Genomic DNA, 20,497 nt, shown 5'->3' on the forward strand with positions numbered 1-20,497 from the left:
TATGGATCCAACGAGAGTAGAGAGAAGCACACCGATGCTGAAGTCCGTCCATAAACATAAACAAAACACTCACTAGGTGCCATCGATCTTTTTTTTATTTCATGTTTTTTTACCACAGTCAAGTCAAATGATGTCGAATCCGTAGTAGAGCCAACAAGGACATTGACTGGGGAAAGATCAGAACTTTCACAGCTTTAAAAAATGACAATAACCTGTCTTTTTTTTTGTTTTGGCGCTCTTTGCTCGATGCCAGATTCCTGAAGCGGGAGTAGTTTCGAAGTCATGGAAAATGTATGAAGCGTTCATTCGTGCTAGGCCTATTCTTGCCGTAAACGGAAAGGCTTTGTTTCAACGCGTCTTTCAAAAAATATTTAGACACACAAAAGGAGGAGGAGAGAGGAGATAAAGGTAAACTTCACCCTCCTTTAGAAATCTATACCTCACGAACGGTATAGTGAGCTAAGATTACTTTAGCCCGATGATGAAGCATGCCACACAATTGTGGCTGGGGAACATTCTTTAAAGAATAAAAAGAAATCTTGGGAGTATCAAAAACATATGCTACCTAAAAGTAATCGTAGCGCTCGTTCATAAAATATTAACATCAGGAAGAACATTTTTATTGTGTCCCAGTGCCATACAAACATTGTGAAGCCCATTCGATTCCGAACTACATGTGAAATCAGTTTTGCCAAATTGACATAAGTGAGAGAGGTGCAGTCCAGGCCACGCTGATGCATTTTGTTGGCAGGAGCCCCAATCCTTGCTGCGATCTTGGAAACACAACATTATCGGAACTGCTGCACCTGCTATTTTCCCGTTGTTCTGCTACAGCAAGGACTCGGGAGCTATCTTTGAATGTGAATTCCTGAAGATGTCTGAAGGGAGTGATGTCTGTCTGAGGTGGGGCGGTAGAGCATTCCAGGCTCTGGCCACGAGGAAGGAGAAGGAGCGGCCTCCCGATCTGGTCTTTCTGGCACGGGGGACCACGGCGTAGGAGAGCTGGGCTGATCGTAGGGTCCTTTGGGGTGCGTGGAATTTGAGTCTGCTGTTCAGGTATGATGGTCCGGTGTTGTGGAGGGCTTTGTGTGCGTGGGTGAGAATCTTGAAGGTGATTCTAGCCTTGATGGGGAGCCAGTGAAGTGTGTGCAGGTGCTGGGAGATGTGGCAGTGTCTTGGCAGATTGAGGACCAGTCTTGTGGCAGCGTTCTGGATGTTTTGTAGCTTGCGGGTGAGGTTTTTGTTTATTCCGGCGTAGAGTGCGTTGTTATAGTGGAGTCTGCTGGTGATGAGGGCGTGAGTGATGGTCTTTCTGTGCTCGCGGGGGATCCATTTGAAGGTCTTACGTAGGAGGCAGAGGGTGTAACAGCAGGAGGATGCGATGGATTTGATCCGGTGGTCCATTTTAAGCTCAGAGTCCAGGATGATTTCAAGGTTCCGTGCGTGGTCCGTGGGGGTGGGTGGGCATCCGAGGGCGGGGGTCACCAGGTGTCGTTCCAAGTGTCGGGGTGTGGGCCCATGATGAGTACTTCTGTTTTGTCAGTGTAGAGCTGTAGGCAGCTGTTTTTCATCCATTTGGCGACGGCTTCCATGCCTTTTTGAAAGTTGTGTTTTGCTGCGTTGGGTTTGTTGGGTAGGGAGAAGGTAAGTTGGGTGTCATCTGCGTATGAAACAATGTTGAGTCCGTGGGTTCGGACGATGGGGCAAGCGGAGCCATATAGACGTTGAAGAGCGTGGGGCTGAGGGAGGACCCCTGGGGGACTCCGCAGGTGGTTGGTGTAGGGTCCGAATGGAAAGGAGGGAGTCTGACCCGCTGCGTTCTGCTGGAGAGGAAAGAGTGGATCTAGTCGAGGGCCTTGTCCCGGATCCCTGTGTCATGGAGTCTGCGTATTAGGGTGCGGTGGGAAACTGTGTCGAAGGCCACTGAGGTCGAGGAGGATGAGGGCTACTGTTTCTCCTCTGTCCAGGAGGGAGCGGATGTCGTCTGTTGCGGCGAGGTGGACGGTTTCTGTGCTGTGGTTTTTTTCTGAAGCCGGATTGGGAGTAATCAAGGATGTTGTGCTCTTCGATGAAGGTTGTGAGTTGACTGTTGATGGCTTTCTCGATGACTTTCGCTGGGAATGGAAGCAGGGAGATGGGTCTGTAGTTTTTGAGGTCAGTGGGGTCCGCCGAGCGCTTCTTCAGGAGGGGCTTGATCTCGGCGTGTTTGCAGTCGTCGGGGAAGGAGGCGTTCACCAGAGAGTGGTTGATGGTGTGGCGAAGTATGGGTGTGATGGTGTCGGGGGCTCTGTTGAAGATGTGGTGGGGGCAGGGGTCCATGGGGGCCCCAGAGTGGATTAATAGTGGGAGGTTCTGCTGGCCAAAAACTACTGTTCATTTGGAAAATGGGCTTTTGCAAGTGGCAAGTGCTGAAACCCTGGGTTGCTCTATGCAAGGGAGTTCACCATGGCAGCGTGGAGCTCACTGACTATGGCCTCAGTAGAAGAGCTCCTCCCTGAGACTCAGTTGAATCTATCATCCATTGCAGGGCTATAGAATTGGCAGTAGATCACCTGTGACTGTGGCACTGCCAGAAATATAGCTATTACCAGTGAATTACTTTTTCTGCTGGTGTGTAAATCTCCGCCTACTGGGACCCTGTGGGCCACTATTAGATACAAGACCACTGAACATCCCAGTGTGTCAAGGCCGAGACCCGCGTTCAAGGTTTCGTAAAATTGGACAAGAGCATCTCATTGGTCCAGGAGTGGCCTGCAGACATTTGTTATGACTCCCATTGTTCATGAGAAATACAAACTGATGAATAATTACAGAACATGTTCTTGCACTAGCCACTGTATCTGTTTGTTACCATTTTACTATCACACTGACTCCATTCAACTGCCGGAGTAAAATAGTTTGTGTAAAACATACACTGATGCAATGATCAAGTTTCAAGCCTGCCTGTGCACACTTTATGTAACAAAGGTGTGCCTCTTTTATTTACATATTCCATTTATCTTTTAGAACTCGTCTTCTGAATTGGATTTCTTCGGTGTCCTTACTAAGGCCTTCTAGAAGCTTCTCTTCAGGAAATGAAACATCCCTGCAGATCAGTATGTTTCATTACATACACGTCTCACTAGGAATCATTGTAAGATTTGAGACATCGCACCTATCTTTTGCCAGTGCAGATGCTCTAAATATAAACCTCACGCAACTGAACAAGTTTTGACAGAGAAACGTTATGCGGCTTTTTGTGGCGCTCCAGGCATATTTTAGCCACCAGGTAAATCCTGACGTCAAGCGTTTTAAGTTTTAATCAGGAACTTGCCAAGTAGCCGAAGGTGAAACTCTAGATTTGTTCCTTGTTCAAGGGAGTGAACGAGTCATCACATTAAAAAGCACACCAAAGAAGGTGGAGTTCAGTCTTTGTGGAGTTTAGCTTCAGTAAGTTAGTCCATTCAAGACTGGATAAATTCAGGTCAGGATTTGTTGCTTGGTGAGGATATTTTTAGGTACAGTTGCGTATCATCTGCTTATTAATGTATTTTAATAACAGTTCCTTAGACATGCTACCCAGTTGAAGCAGACTGAATCAGAGAGACTGATGATCGAAGGTGCACTACCCAGTGCTGTCAAGCTGACAACGTGTCTTTCCAGGGTGGGAAAGAGGAAGGAACACCACCATAGCATCTTGATCATTACAAAACATTATGTTATATGCACTTGAACTGGGCACCACAAGATGGTACAAGAACTTGGAGACTGCATTTGACTATATCGCACATAAGGTAAGAATAATTCATGATAAAATGGAGCACGGGGTGCACAATACTCTTGAAGCTATGATGAGGTCTGATTATACTAACATGACCTTTTCTTCACAGCTTACGAATCCCTCTGAAAAGAAGAGGGGCGTTCAACAACGGACCACCTAGCTACAGTGGTGGCTTGTATATTTTCTCTTTTTCACTTTAACCAGTGTTTGCAGAGTGACTTGAGATTATAGGTCCTGATGAATGCCTTTTGGCAGAAACATGTTGACCTTATGAACTAGGGTATATCTGTTGAATCCCTAATCCTTTTGCATTTTAATTATGTCACTGTGACCACCTAATAAACTTTCAGTGGACTCAGTTAGACATTTTTAAACCACACTTTATCACTCCTTTCTGTACTCTGCCCCTCATTCACCTGTATTTCTACGCTCACCTTCTGAGAAAACACCTTCTGCTGTGTGAAGCTTCCCCGATGCAGGCACCTGCATCACAAATATCTAATCAATGGCAACTTTGAATACGACACAGGTTCTTGCATCGCAGCCTCCCAGCTCTTTGGAACTGACGCATTGCCTCGACTGTGCTGCTTGTTCTCGACGCCATACTTCACATTTCCAGCCTTCGTCAATGGGATCCTCAATAATGACCAGGACCTTGCATTGCAACTCCGAAGCTCCTCAGTACAGACGCATCTCCTCGGCTGTTCGACACATCCTCGGCGCGAGATCTCGCAACGCTCTGCAACCAGGATTTTAGGTACTTATATTCAGCAGGCCTAGCTAGGTCCCCGTAGCCGGCCTGTGCTCTATTGTGGCCGGCATGAACTTGTGACTTTGTCACGGTCCAGCGCGGCCAGATATCCACAGTTTGCGCTTTGTGCTTTTTGGCACCATTTTCTCTCAAATTGTTACAATTGTATATCTTTGGTTTTACAGAGTGGATTTTTGTCATTTTTGTTGTGATATATTTATGGGAAAAAAATTTAAACTGTTTTATTATTTGTAAATAAACAAAAAGGAAACAAATGTGAGGTGGAACTACCCGATGAAGGCGTCCCGCCGAAACGCGTGTAGATTCTAAACTATGTTAGCCATGACCACATAGCTTGGTGGTCTGTTATAAAACTTGTACTGATCTATTTTATCTGTATTCATTTTGGTTTAGTGTTTGATCCATTTTCTGTGTTTGATCTAAACTTGACATAACACAAATCATACTAAATAGCCATGTATGATTAAGTAAATGGGCAAAAATACCGGTTGTAATCATTTATAATTCTTGTATGTACCTTCTACATAGGCTATAGGAGACATTGTATGTTGAATGTACTCTGTTGATAGTGTTATGCTTCAGAAAACTTGATTAATTCTTTATTTAATATTGAAAACACTTTGCCAAGAATAATCCTTTTTATATCAAAAACCAATAAAATAATATATTTTTGAATATTCATTATCTTCTGGTCACATATTGTTGTTAACTTAGATCCACCTCACATTCGTTTCCTATATGTTTATTTACAAATAATGCCTTTACCCTGATGTAGGAAACTTATTTTAGGGGTACCCCCTTTTTCCACCACAAAAAAAAAACTCTTTTGTTAAACATCACTCAGCATACAGTGGATATAGTAATTGCATTGCAGCAATCATATTTTGTACATTTTGACCAGAACAAGCAGTGCAGGAGTAGAACACAAATGTGTGCATTTAAAAATGGAGACTATTTAGCAGTAGATAGTGTCAGTCCACGGACTGTAACACTTCAAAATGCAGTGCCCCCACCTTCCCACCCTATCACTCCCTATGCTCAGCACCCACAAAAATCACTCAAGGGACCCCACACCTTTTCCTACTTCGTGGGGCAGCTCCTGCATTGATAAACAGCTTACTCCAACCACTAGCACTAGTCCAAATCTGTTTCCGACTCCTCAACTCGTGGCGTGGGGTACGCTGAGCCTCAGGCCCCTTGCAATATAGCCTTTAGCCACCCCGCTGCGATCACCAGCTAGCTGTTTTGATAATTCAGCCAGGAAGTCTCCATTACTGTAGACAAAAGTAGCCATTTTGGGTCCTCCGGGACAGCCAAATCCAGTACATGAGTCATTCTCTGCACCGCTTCCCCCCCAGTAGAGCTGTGTCATTGGGCACCCCCAAAGAATGTGCTAGATTTACATTCCTGTCCACACCCTTGTAGGCAAAGAGCAGAGTGGCCCCTTCCTATCCTTTGGAGTAGCACCCTGGAGTTGTATGGTCTACGTAGGATTCTCAGTTGTATTAATCTGAACCAGGTACGGATCGCTATTTCTCGAGGGCTGTCGAGGTCCCCCATCCAGTCATCATCCTCAAGGGCTCCCAAATCTCCTTCCCAGGCCTCTCTCAATTCCACCATGGGGTCAGGAGAGTTATTAACCCTTTTTTATATGCAGTAGAGATGGCGTGATTTGTTATGGGTTACGTGAGTAGGTGATCTTCACATGGTCTCTGGCAATTGCTCCCCTTCAACTATGAGTCTCCTAAGGGTGTGTCCAAGTTGTAGGTATGTGTATCTCTCAGTCTCTGCAATGTTTTCCTCTTGGTGCAAGACCTCAACGTTGACTACTGTGTGTCCTCCTCAAATATTCCCTAGGTGCTCTATGCCACTTTGAAAATCCCTTCAAGTAGCCCATCTCCCACAAGAGATTGATGTCCCATAATGGAGTTTGAATAGTATGCTTGCCTCCCCATCCTAAATAGTTAGTGGCTTCCCTCCACATTCTTGCCACAGTTTAGGTATGTGTCGGTAAGTCCCACTCTTGCACCTGTTGATACAGAGCCACTTCATGCCTCCTGCATCCGATAGCCTCTCTATCAACCCAGTAAGCCGATTCTCCATGGGCAGCAAACACCCAATCATTAACCACCACCCATTGCATTGTCCAGTAGTATTTAAATATGTACGGGACTGCCAGTCCCCCATTATATACCCTCTATTTATTAAATCATACTCTATTTTTCTAAATTGGTGTGACATGTTTCTTGTGTTGTGTTTTCACTTTATTACTGTTTGAAGTGCTGCATAAATACTTTACACATTGCCTCTAAGTTAAGCTTGACTGCTCTGTGTGAAGCTACCAGAGGGTTGAGCACAGGCTCATTTGGTGTTTGCTTGTGCCCCACCATAACAACGATTGTGGTGGCCGCGTGAGTAGGGTTTCACCCTTCTGACAAGTAACCCCATTTCTCACAATTGATGTGCATAGTACATATGTATACCACATTAATAGCATTGTAGGTCATTGTGGGTGATAAAACCCATCATGAATAAGTACCTAGTGGATAATCAGAAGAATTATGAAAAAAAAACTATGACTACCTGTTGGGTTTTGTCGTGTGAAGATGAAGAGACCCACTGGAAGGCAATTGCCCAAATCCCCATAAAATTGTACAGGCAATACAGCGTAGTAGAGCTAATAAGAGAGGTGAATACTTATAGAAGGTCCAACATGACATCCATCACAATCATATACATGGTTGATGCCCATGCCTATGGTATCTGTGACATGTTATGAGAGGCTTACCCTTGCTAAACTTCGCAATTTCAAAGGAGGAAAGCAGTCCAATTTATGGCTTACAGCCTTGGACATGGGGCTGTATTAGCCATGGTAGATTTGAAATTTACCTTGGGTGATACATCCCTCTGCATTGTTACTACTCATGGGCAAGAGGTCAAAATAAGCCAAAGTGCTCTGGGTCTCTTGAGGAGGTATTAAAACAGGGTAATAAAGCTGCAAAATAATAGCACTGTTGTACCTTATGTGTTACTTAGGTGGCTACTGGACAGCATATCCACACATGTATGGGTGCCAACTGGCTCGCCTTTGAGGTGCCTTCAAGATGGCACAGACAAGCTCTTCATGTGCACCTTTAAATAAGAATCTGCTGCCTTGCATGTGGTATGTGCTGCAAATGACTAGAACAGCCTAAGCAGGGACACACAGCCAGATTTAGGGTATATACAGGCAACAGAAAGGAACATGTAAATGGATAGAGTGAGCACAGGCAACCGAAAGCAACAAAAGAAAGGGGCATATGAAAACAAAGTAAGTATTGAAATAAGGAACACAATAGTCACAAGAAGAGTAGACATTAACATAGGGATGGGAAGGGCTACTGGTGTAAGGAAGCAGTGAGTCCCAGTGCTTAATTTGTAAAATATTAATTGCCGGTGTCCAAAGTTTTTCTCAAAAGCCTGCAGTCGGCGCTGACAAATGTCGTCTGTGGCGAATACCAAATCTGTGTTGATTCCACCTCATGCTTGCTTTTTTCAACACCATACACTCCCTGCTCCTTTACTTCACTTTATAGGCTCTTTTTCTTCACTGCTTTCTTCATTTTTTTTATTGCTTTCCATCTTTCTCTTCAACTTACTTTTCTCCTTTTGTTCTTTTTTTTGCTCTGGGTTAAAGTCTGATGAGGAAAAGAACGTGTCAGTCCCCATAAATGGGTTCCTCTGGTGCCACCTGTAACCACCAGCTCGAATTATGCAGTGGCTGTGACCCAAGTAATAATCTAATTTTCTAGCTCGTACTTTCTGGGGCCACATAAGACCCTCCGTCTCAAAGCTTCCCTTCACTTCAAGCGGCAAATGACAGGATCGCTGAGTGGCAAGGATAAGCATGTTTTCTGTGCTGTGTTTCTCCCCTTTGTTATTTTCACACTTTTTGACATTTCCACTTCACAGATCCAACTATTTTTTTTCTGTCGAGATATAGCTGAGTGACATCAACATCTCTTATTACAACAAAGGACAGGGCATTTGATCCTCATTGAGTGCAGAGTTGCATTCTGGGAATTTCTGTGCCAACTCTGGCACTGTTATTTTCAGCAGTGCCAAAATGTGCAGACACTAAAGTGAATCCCAGACAACACCTCCATTCCAGGCAAGTGTTTCACATATGAAGCAACTGGTTAAGCCCCTTAAGCCGTCGTCTTATCGTCCAGCACTATTGCCCCCCCTTCTAAAATGACCCATCTGAGGCCCGCCATCACATCTGCCTTGTTTGCCTCCAATAAATGTCATAATTTCTGCTCACATAGGGGAAAATGTGATTTCCAAAACAGAATATAGCAATAAACAGTGGTAAGCAAAATAAATGACTGACCCAGCACGCAATATGCTGCTGCCATGTGAATAAATCCCGTCTGCACAGTATGTGGGTGATTTGATTAAGTTTCCATATCAGAAGTAGAATCTTTCCCTGGGCAATATTACAATTGTTTTTAATGATAGGGCCTGATGCGTTGATGGCTAACTTGTGTATAAACCTAATTTTTTTTTTCACATTTGGGTACCTTGCAAGACCTTTGTAGAATCGAGTAAAATGAGAGCTAAATGCATACACACCAGAGGTGGGCCTTGATCCTCCAATACCCCGACGTCTAATTGGAAAGAATTCTCGTGGTGACTTCAGTGAGACGCTTATGAAAGAACAACATTTCAGGATTAATGACTTAAATGAGCAATCCTCAGTTTTGTCGGCTCAGTTGCAGTTCATCGTGCTCGAGATGCTGCAAGTTGGCTTTTTGAGATCTCTCTTACATTGTCCTGGGCCTGCTGGCCTTATTAATTCAAATCTTCCTCGAAATGCTTGCATGTCGCCAGGATAATTATTAGAAGGGGAGATCAAAGCAAGCATATTATAGTATTTCTCCATTTTCTGCTGATGTGAGTGATCTGCCTCCTCTTTGATGTCGCGCGCAGCTACAGTGAAAGTACAGGGGATAAAAATACTACACCATGTAATCTGCCATTTATCCCATGAGAGCAGAATTCCAAATTGTGACACATGTCAAGAAGGAAAAAAAAACTTAAAAGAGACCCGTGCTTTATGAAGTGATACACTTTGCATTTAAACACCATGTTGTAATGTAAATAGGTTGGATCCAATGATGATCAGAGGTAGCCAGTAAGTATAACAGAAGTAGAAGATTTATTGGTTGGTTTAGAAGAAGTATGTTACAGGACCCACCAGGAGCAGCATCTCTGCCGCTCAGCCCACTCTCTCCAACTGCCAGTCTCACCACACAAGCAGGCACACCAACATTCCAGTCTCTCTGTCATCAAGCATTCCAACATTCCACGCAGACATCACATTAACTTGGCTGAGCAGCTAAGGAGAAGATGCACCTGAGGAATTGAGATACAACACACCATCAAACGTCATTTTCTATTACAAACGCAGGGCTTCACGTACAATTCAAAGAATGTTTGAAACTTTCAGAAAAGGAAATGACAGCATTACTTTCTGAAATGGCTACCATGTTTACTATTAGTTGCATTAGTAGCAGCTTATCAGCATTCATTTGAAGCACATAACCACCCTTTCCAGCCAAAGAGAGATGCATTTGTGTGTTCTATTGGTTTTATGGTTTTATTCTGGTTTATTAAAAGACAGTAGGTTTCTATTATAAAGATGTTCTGTGGGTTGGGTTGTGTGGTTGTTTTATGATTTAATATAAGGCTGTGTGTATGTATTACCGATATGGTTTTTGTGTGTGCGGTTGTTTTATGATTCAATATGAGGCTGTGAGTATCTATCATAACTATGCTCTGTGTATGTGTGGTTGTTTCATGATTTATTATAAGGCTGTGGATATTTATGACAGATGTTCTGTGGGCTGTGTGGTTGTTTTATCATTTAATATAAGGCTGTGTGTATGTATTACCGATATGGTTTTTGTGTGTGCGGTTGTTTTATGATTTAATATGAGGCTGTGAGTATCTATTATAACTATGCTCTGTGGATGTGTGGTTGTTTCATGATTTATTATAAGGCTGTGGATATTTATGACAGATGTTCTGTGGGCTGTGTGGTTGTTTTATGATTTATTATAAGGCGTTGTGTATATATTACAGGTGTGTTCTGTGGGCTGTGTGGTTGTTTTGTGATTTATTGTACGACAGAGGGTATCTATTATTTATATGTCGTGGGGCTGTGTGGCTGTTTTATGATTTCTTATATGGCGGGGTATGTCTATTACATATCTGTTCAGTGGTTTTAGTCTGCTTTATTATGAGGCTGTGGGTATCTATTATAGCTATGATGAGCTGTTTGCATGGTTGGTTTATGATGTCAGGCGGTGGGTACCTACTACAGACACGTTCTTCTGGTTCTGTGGTTGATTTGGCGATTATCATATGGTGCGAGTATCCAACACAAATGTGTTCTGCTGTTTGAGGTTTATTTGGGTGCATTACATGGTGAAAAGTCAACGTCATCAGTCTAAAAACAGGGGGGCATATTTACAATAACTGGCTCATCCCTGCATATAAGCAGGGATGCGCCAGTTATTGTGCGCCACAGCTCCGCCACCATGGATGCGCCGCATTTACAATGTGGCGCACCATGGGGCAAAAACGGCACAGATGCGTGACGCATCTGTGCCGTAAAAGTGGCGCATTGCTGGAGTTGCGTCGCAAGCGCGACGCAGCTCCAGCAATGCTCTGGGGGGCCCTATCTTGTGAATGCTGCGTCAATCCTTACGCCTGCTTCAGGCAGGCGCAGGGTTTTGACGCAGCATGGGCCTAAAAGTGACTAAGTGAAATCTTGTAGATTTCACTCAGCCACTTTTAGGAGGCGTTCCTGTGACAGAACGCCAACCCCCTGCGCAGGAACGCCTACTTCTGGCGCAGGGCTTTACAATGTGACGCATCTCCCAGATGCGTCACGTTGTAAGTACCCCGCACCATGGCGCAGGATTTGCGCCGCCGCTGCGTCACAAAAGTGACGCACTGGCGGCGTAAATGAGGCGCAAGGGGCTTGTAAATCTGCCCCATTGTCCAGATTGTGCAACATTATACCAATGCAGATTCATTTTACACGAACCTATCAATGAAACATAATATTTGCTTTGATTGCCGCTTCAAAAAGCACATTTTGCACCGGTCTGGTGAGGTAATATTTTTTGCACCCATCACTCGGCGTGAACAGCAAGTTTGCACCGGTCGGTAGGCGTACACAAGCAGTGCAGTATTGACCTGAACTGTAGGAAGATAGCCTGGCTGCATAGTCGTGGAAATAATTCAGAAATCTGCAGGTTTCTCGTGAATAGAACTTCATGTTCGCGCTGTTTGAATGTTGGTGCTCCCACACATTCTAGGAATCTTTCTTAAATGTGAGATACGTGAACGCAGGATTTATGCCCCCAATAGCATTGGACGCTCGCTTGTGATAGGAGGAACGCTGCAATCCGTTCTGCCATTAAAAAAGAGACTGCTCTTGAGGGCTGGTGCGTTCCAAAGTTTACCAACAAATTATAAAATCCCCTTGACAATTGGAGCCAAAGGCGTTGCAGGCTCCATGCTCTCGGGGAGGTTTACCAGAAGTGAACTAGCTTAAAACTCTGAATTATTTATCAAAGAATTGCACTGACAAACCCAGAGCAATTGGAATTTGATAAATGCCCTGCGCAGGCTTCTTGCAGCAGAGCCATTTTTGAAGGCATTTCACCTGTCAGGGCCTTGATAAATCTTGCGCTGTGTGCGATGATTAGTGGCTCACATTTCAGAGACCGGAATCCACACCGGCGCTCTCCAGGCTCCAGCTTGTGTTCTCGAACCTTGGAATTCAGATTAAAGCTGCCTTCTTGGTTAGAAAACAAAAGCAACCTGTACCTGAGAGGTGATTTGTAAAAACACGCAGCAATGATGAATAAACGAGCACGTTGTTGTGGGGCATGGCATTTTCCGGGAGACCCTTAGGAATTGCTTTTGTAATCAAGAGCAAAAAGGAACAAAGCTTAAATTGAGCCGGTGGTTGCAGGTGGGGAGTCCTAGCGCTCATCTTCGGGCACTGGGACTTATGTTTTAGCATTTGAATATTGACCCAGAGCAGGAGATCAAAAGGCAGAAAACAACGAAGGACTGAGTAGAAGAAAGAAAGGAAAACAGTGGATACCAAGGAATGCAGGGAGGAAGGAGAATCTGCCCGTGAGAGATGAAGCGACAAGAGGTGCACCGTGGAGAATCAAGAATGAAGTCTAGGCAGCCTTGGTATTGGGCAACCCGAGTATTCGTCTGCACTAGTAGTGAGTTCCTACGAGAAACTTTGAGCACTGCCCTTCGAGTTCATCACGGTGACGCTGCCTATAGAATATACTGAAAACCAGAGGTGGCGTTTCAGCAGCCATATTTCGGAATTCCAAGCCCAACTGATAATTTCTGTCAAAATAATTAAAAAGAGGCATAATGAAAGAGGAGAGATGATAGCTTTCCTTTCCCTTTACGAGAGTGAGTCCTACCCACAATGGGGCTTCAAATAATAACTGTTAAGCCTATGGGCTTGCCCTTAGCCAAGCATGACAACAGTGAAGTTTTGCAGTGTGTCAAGGATCCCATCCATGCATAGATCTTGGAGCATTCTACTCAGCTGGTTACCAAAGTACCAGAACTTGTGAATTATAAGGGGTTTATAAATGCACAGAATAGTGCTTTGTAGTTTGTTGACTTTTATGACAACCTTTCTTGCTTGTGTGTTGTGTAAGCTGTTCAGTTTCATTACTAGTGGCCTATTTCTATAGAACTTAAAATGCTTAGTGCACTCTGAGGGACAGATTTACAATAACTGGCGCATTCCTGCATATTAGCAGGGATGCGTCAGTTATTTTGCGTGACTCAAAAACCCCCTTGCGCCACTACAATGCGGCGCACCGTGGCGCAAGAATAGACAGATGTGTGACGCATCTGTTGGCGTAAGGGTGACGCAGTGCTGGAGTTGTGTCGCAAGTGCGACACAACTCCAGCACTGCTCAGGGGTGCCCTATACCTAATATGCTGTGTCACTCCTTACGCCTGCTTCAAGCAGGCGTAAGGATTTGACGCAGCAGGGACGTAAAAATAACTCAGTGAAATCTTGTAGATTTCACTGCTTCACTTTTACAGGGCTTCCTTGCGATGGAACGCCCACCCTGGATACATCATACCTGACGCAGGTATAATGTAGCGCAGGGCTTTACAACGTGATGCATCTCACTAGATGCGTCACGTTGTAAAAATGTCGCATAGTGGCGCATTGTTTACGTCGCCGCTGCATCACAAAAGTAACGCAACGGCAGCGTAAAAGTGTCGCAAGGGACTTGTAAATCTGCCCCAAAGTGTTCAAATATCATTACATTTGATGATTTGGTTGAATATTGCTGTAAGACCTGGCACCCTTGGCGTGTTTTCCCCAGACTTTCTGCCTTCAAGTCTCCTGCTTTGGTGACCTCATTTTTCCTGGCTTTAGGATCCTGAGCACTTTACCACTGCTTCCCAGTGCTCTGTACTCAATCAGGCAGGATTTGTGGCATAAATCAGGAACCATAACAAACTTGCTTGCAATATTGGTCCTGTTGGACAAAGCAGTGGCCTCAGGAATATTAACTCACTGCTGCTTTGTCGATTTCAAGACTGCTTTCAACCGTGTGCCTAGGGAACAATTATGGTCCAAACTGCAGAAATGGGAGATTCCATCCGAGCTCCTAAAAGATATAATTCAGCTACAGACAAACACATGGATCCCCATAAAACTGGGAGTGGATCCCACATCTCAAGAAAAATACAAACATCACGCAAAGTAAACAACGTTGTATGCTGGTGCCCCTCCTTTTCATCTGGGATCTATCGCAGTTACTTGAAGATGTCAACTCCCATCCTCCAAAACTTGGTGGAACCAGGGTCAGCAGCTTACTGTATGCAGACAGATGACCTTGTCCTGCTTAGCCACACCAGGTTCGACTTGCAGAGGCTACTTAATCGGTCGTCTTCCTACACCACCAAAACTGAACTGGAATTTAGGGCCATATGTAGGAAGCCAAATACCGGTCTGTAACGGCCGATTTTCGGTAATTATCCCGTTACCGACCGGTATTTTGGCATTTGCTATGTAGGGGGCATGTTTCAGGATTCGGTAATTTACCGAATCGGTAAAATTACCGAATCGGTAATTTTACCGATTCGGTAAATACCGAATCCTGAAAGGAGATGTAGGTAACACTCTAATGAGTGTTGTGATGGAATTGAAATTCGGTATTTAACTCCAAATATAGGTTGGTGTTAAATACCGAATACATTGCAAAAAGCAATATTTTGCTGAAAAAAGAGTGCCATGTGGCAGACATACATGCCCATAGGGCATGTATGTCCGCCACATGTGCACACATGCAGGAATCAGGGGTGCAACAGGGTGTCAATGTGACACCCTGCCACCCTTGAATGTACTCCCCCCATTACCGAATCGGTATTTACCGATTCGGTAATGAGGCATACCTTCCCATTGATTCCTATGGGCCTCCAGGCCCATAGGAATCAATGGGAAGGTATGCCTCATTACCGAATCGGTAAATACCGATTCGGTAATTACCGAATTTCTCCGATTCGGTAATATTTACCCAATGATTACCTACATACAAGTTACCACTTCCTAAATACCGAATCGGTAAAGTTCGGTATTTAAGAAGTGGTAAATTGTATGCTACCTACATATGGCCCTAAATCTATTAAAGACAAGGGCAATCACCTACGGTTCAAGGAAACATCAAGGCAGCTGATGGCGGTATAATGATAAAAGTATCGAAAGGGCCGACTCATACAAATACTTAGGGGTCCACATGGACAGAAGGGGCACATTCTCAAAACACAGTGATGAGGTTGAAGTCAAAGCTCTGACTGTTCAGGTAGCACTTCCGAACCTCGCAAGGCAGCTATCCAGCCCAAGTTGACCCCTTTGTTAACCGTTATGAAGGCTAAAATCTCTAATTATCTTTCCTAGAGTCAGGAGATCATGCTGGGGAAAGATAACAGCCTGGTGATTAAAATACCAACAAGAATCTTTAAGCAAGTGCTGAGCTTACCAAAAACCAAATCCCCTGGCCAGATACGACTAGAGCATGCTCTCCAAGATCATCGAGCAGATGGGGCCGGAGCATTTATCAAGTTGTGTAACAAGCTACGTATGTCCAGAGAAGCAAGTTTGGAGGCTAGGCTGTGGCAGGAAATATCAACCAGTCAGCTGGGATAACCATATCAACACTACCTATAAGATTCTTTACAACTCCTGGACGCGGAAGAACTTTGGAGCTCCAATCCATCCCAGCAGACCCTCAAAACGTATATCAAAAGGAATGTCCATTCCTGGTCCTTTAACTCGGACAGAGCACAATTGGCACAATGTAAGCACGCCTGGACACTTATATCAGGGTTTAAGCCAGGGGATGCGGCCCCACACTTGTCTTGTTCTTACGCAGTGTTTTGGAAAAAAATAATTCTGGCCCTCAGAACTGGAGAATGGCGCTTTCTGCATCATTTACCTGACTGACGCCGCACAAATGATAATTTGCAGGGGGTGTGGGAACAGTAAGGAATCAATAGAACACATGGTATGTCTCTACCATGCGTTTCTTAATGACCCAAAGACTCTGCTACGGGGCGAATGGAACAAACTTGTTGTCTGCTCCTGTCGATAAGCTATTCTCACATCCATGAAACCCAGACAACTCAATGTTTAATATCCGGTTCACCAAGTTTGTTACAAGAGCGGCAAAAAGGCTGACTCGCTGTGAGAGCCAGTGAGTTAATAACTGTCTACCTGCACTGGGCCGCTCTAATCCCATTGAGATGCTAATTTGCTAATTTTACTGCACCCTCCAATAGCGACCAAGTCTGGCATTGTGCACACCACTCCTTTTTTATGACTCTGTGTCCTATGCGAATTTAGAGTTTTCTACCATTCTTTGCTGGGTTTTATCCATTTACAAATAGAATTGCATCATCAGTCGAACTGTTAGTAGGTTTTTGGTAATCATTAATGTCTTACCCCTTCTTCTTAGCATGACGTTAAAACTAAATTAATTATGATTGTTTTTAACGTTGATTAAACTAAAGGGGCCTTTGCCTAAATGCAGTCTAAACTCAAGTAGCACGAACTTAGAGAGATTTTTAACATGTACTGAGAAGGTCTTAAACAATTACTTATCGTTAAATATCATAACCCCCTATTACTTGCTATTTATACGTGATAGCATTAATGGACTATGGGCTATATTTATCAACTGATACATGTTTTATCGTTTGTAGGTCCATTATTGTAATTATTTGTATTACTCAAACAATAAAGCTATCCATTCACTCACACCACTGTTGCACTCAAAATTTTCAAATATCATTACATTTGATGATTTGTTTAAATATTGCTGTTAGACCTGGCATCCTTGGTGTGGTTTCCCCAGACTTTCTGACTTCAACCCTCCTGCTTTGCTGACCTCATTTTACCTGTCTTTAGGATCCTGAGCACTTTAGCATTGCTTACCAGTGGTAACATGCATGTGCTTTGTACTCAAAATATGGTAACATTAGCGTATCAGCAATTGGCATATTTCATTTACTTACAAGACCGTAGTAAAGTGCACTACATGTGCCCAGGACCTGTAAATTAAATACTACTAGTGGGCCTGCAGCATTGGTTGTGCCACCCACTTCAGTAGCCCTTTAAACATGGCTCAGGCCTGTCACAGAACCTGTTTATGCAGTGTAAACTGTCATTTCGACTTGGCAAGTTAACCTAACTGCCACACCCAAATCTTCCCTTTTATTACATATGTCACCCCTAATGTAGGCCCCGGGGAGCCCTATGGGCAGGGTGCAGTGTATGTAAAAGGTAGGACATGTACTCTTGAGGTTTGCATGTCTTGATACTGAAAGATTGCAAAATTTGTTTTTTTTGCAACTGCAAGGCCTATCTCTCTCATAGGTTAACTTTGGGGTTGCCTTAAAACATATTTTATGTTTAATTTCCAATTGGGGAAAGACAGGGATTTGGAGTTTGGTGTCTCTGGACTCTGGATTTAAAATCAAAACTTATTGTGAAGTTCGATTTTAAATTGTAAGTCTGAAAATGACACTTTTAGAAAGTTGTCATTTTCTTACTTTAACCATTCTCTGCCTCTGCCTGTCTCTGAATGCATGTCTGGGTTGGGTGATAGCTGGACTTTATGCATTCCCTCTAGAAAGTCACATAAAGGGAGCTGGTATGTTATATTTGCACTTTGATGACCCATCACCAGGTTGATGGGCATTCCTGAGGTAGATTGGAAGGGAGAATGATAGATTATGTGGGGACAGCCTCTGCCTCTCCCCACATAAAAAACTGTGCTGTAGGAGGGACTTTGCTAACAGCATTGCTGGTTTAGCCTGCCGCCGTTGATTGCTGTGATGTAGGAGGGATTGCCACTTTCCTACCCGCTCTGCTCTTTTGGCCTGTTGCTTTTTTACCGGTAGTGAGAAGGACTGGACCTGTTCTCTACATCCTTGAACCAAGTTTCTACAAGGGCTTGTTGGTTTGTCACCTGTTCTCTGGGATCACAGGGTCACAAAAGAGTTCTTGCAACTCTGCTGGTGCTGCTGGATTCTGTCATCTGTGAGTCCTACCCTTGCCTGAGGTCCCCCTCCTAAACCAAGCCTCAGAACAGGTGCTGCAGCAGTTTAAAAAAAAAAAGAAAAATGTAGTGTAACCTTTGCACCGATCAGAACCAATGCATTTCCCTCGGACGCCAAAGCAGTGCCGATTCAACGACGACGTGGGCCCCGACTGAGAAGTTCGATGACGACACAGCATCGATCCAAAGCTGCCACTGGAAGGCTCGACTTCGATGCAACACTGATCCTTTGCCACCCGACTGCGAGGCTCAACTCAGACGCATCGACAAGACTGAGTGACTCAAGGCCGGCGCCTCGAATCTTTGACGTTGACGCTTGCTTTATACAAAGGTACTTTTCCAGTGGGTCCTATAGCTGGCCTGTTGTTTCAATCAAGGATGTAGTCCTGTAGGTTATAAAAGATGTCGGTTTATTAGGTTCAGATCAGGTCACAAGTAGATAAGGAAAAGCCCCACCAGGAGCAGCATCCTGCTGCTCAGCCCTTCTCACTCCAACTATCCACTCATCCAAGCACAAACACTCTTAACATTCCAACTATCCAATGACCTCAATCACTGGCTGAGCAGCAGGGACTTGGAACTCTGAGGAGGATATATAGTAACTCAGACAAGCCACAGCCCATCCCCCTCTGTTAAAGAAACAATAACAAATTAGAATAAAACAATCAACTAGTCCCATAAATATTCCTTCTAGATGATACAATATAATAAAACAGTCATATGAACATTAAAATACATAGATAATCACATCAGGCAATCTTCAGAAGAACTTAGGAAACTAATAACACCCCAGAGTAATTCACCTCACAACATCAAGGTGCAACATACATTCTCTTGCAACACTCCCTTAACATCTCAGGAGGGACAACACTAGCAGAAGAGTGCAATACACATACCCCTACACTACTTCCATAACCATTCAGGAAGGACAACAGAAACAATAACAGTGTCTCCCAACACTTACAGAAGGACCAGGGACTTCACACCCGCTACTGCATCCACTCTCACGGCACAACCAGAGACTCCAAACCCTCTACTCCACTTACACAACACTTACAGGACCAAGGACCACATACCCTACACTACACTTACACAACTCATAGCGGGACCAGGGACTTCCTATTCTCTACTGCATCAAGTCAACTCATAGCAGGACCAGGGACTTCATACCCTCTACTACATTCACTCTCACAGCAGGACCAGGGACCACATACCCTCTATTGAACCTACACAACTCATGGAAGGACAAGGGGCATCATAGCCTCCACTGCATCAACTCAACTAGTGGCAGGACCAGGGATCTCATATCCCCTACTGCATCTAGTTAACTAATGGCAGACCAGGGACTGCATACCCTCAGCTGCACTTACACAATTTATGGCAGGACCAGCGACTAGATATTCTCTACTGCACTCACCCCCCCTTATTGTACCCGGTCCGGATTAAGTACTCATAACACAGACTCACATAAGTACCAGGGACCTCTTATACTGGCAGAACGAGGGATATCCAGTCACTTATCCTTGTTAATTTTACAGGAGCAATTATGCACAATCCAAACAAAAACCACTCCATCCTAATCATTCCACATATACAGAAATATTCTTTTTTTTGTGTTTGAAATGCTTTATTGAAGAAAAAGTATAGTGAACAACAAAATACAGATCATATAAAGAACATTGTCATACAGAATCAAAAAGAGAAAAAATAGAGGATCATCATGTGTTAACATAAGAAACCTGAGGGAAAATTAAAAAGCATTTTGTAAAATTTTAAAGGCAACCAGGAGGAAAAGGGGGAAAGAGGAGAAAAAAGAAGGAGAAGGGAAGGAAGGGAAAGGAGAAAGAGAAAGGTAAATATGAGGCGTTAGGAGAAGAATAGATAAAGAGATCAGAGAAAAACTAGGTAGAATAGAAAGAGCGAATAAGCCAAGGGTAGGGAATAGTTGAAAGGCAGGAAAGAGAAATGCAAATGTAAAAGATATGAGGGGTAGAGGAAGAAGAAGAAGAAGAAGGACAGAGAAAGAGTCACTTATGGGGGTTTGAAATTCTCAGAGGATAAAGGAGAGATAGATTTCAGAGCCATGCGGTCAAGATATGCTGTGAGAGGTAACCAGAATAAATCTCTATTGAGGGTAGGAGTGGAGGCAGCAGCAAAACGAACATCAAGCCTGTGATAGTGACAGAGAGAATTCCACCAACATTGTATAGAGAGCTTAGAGAGATCCTTCCAATTAGAAGAAATATGTTGGAAAGCCAGAGCCAACATAAGATCTAATAGACCAGA

This window comes from Triturus cristatus, chromosome 5_1 (assembly GCF_964204655.1).
Source record: "Triturus cristatus chromosome 5_1, aTriCri1.1, whole genome shotgun sequence".
Lineage (NCBI taxonomy): Eukaryota > Metazoa > Chordata > Amphibia > Caudata > Salamandridae > Triturus > Triturus cristatus.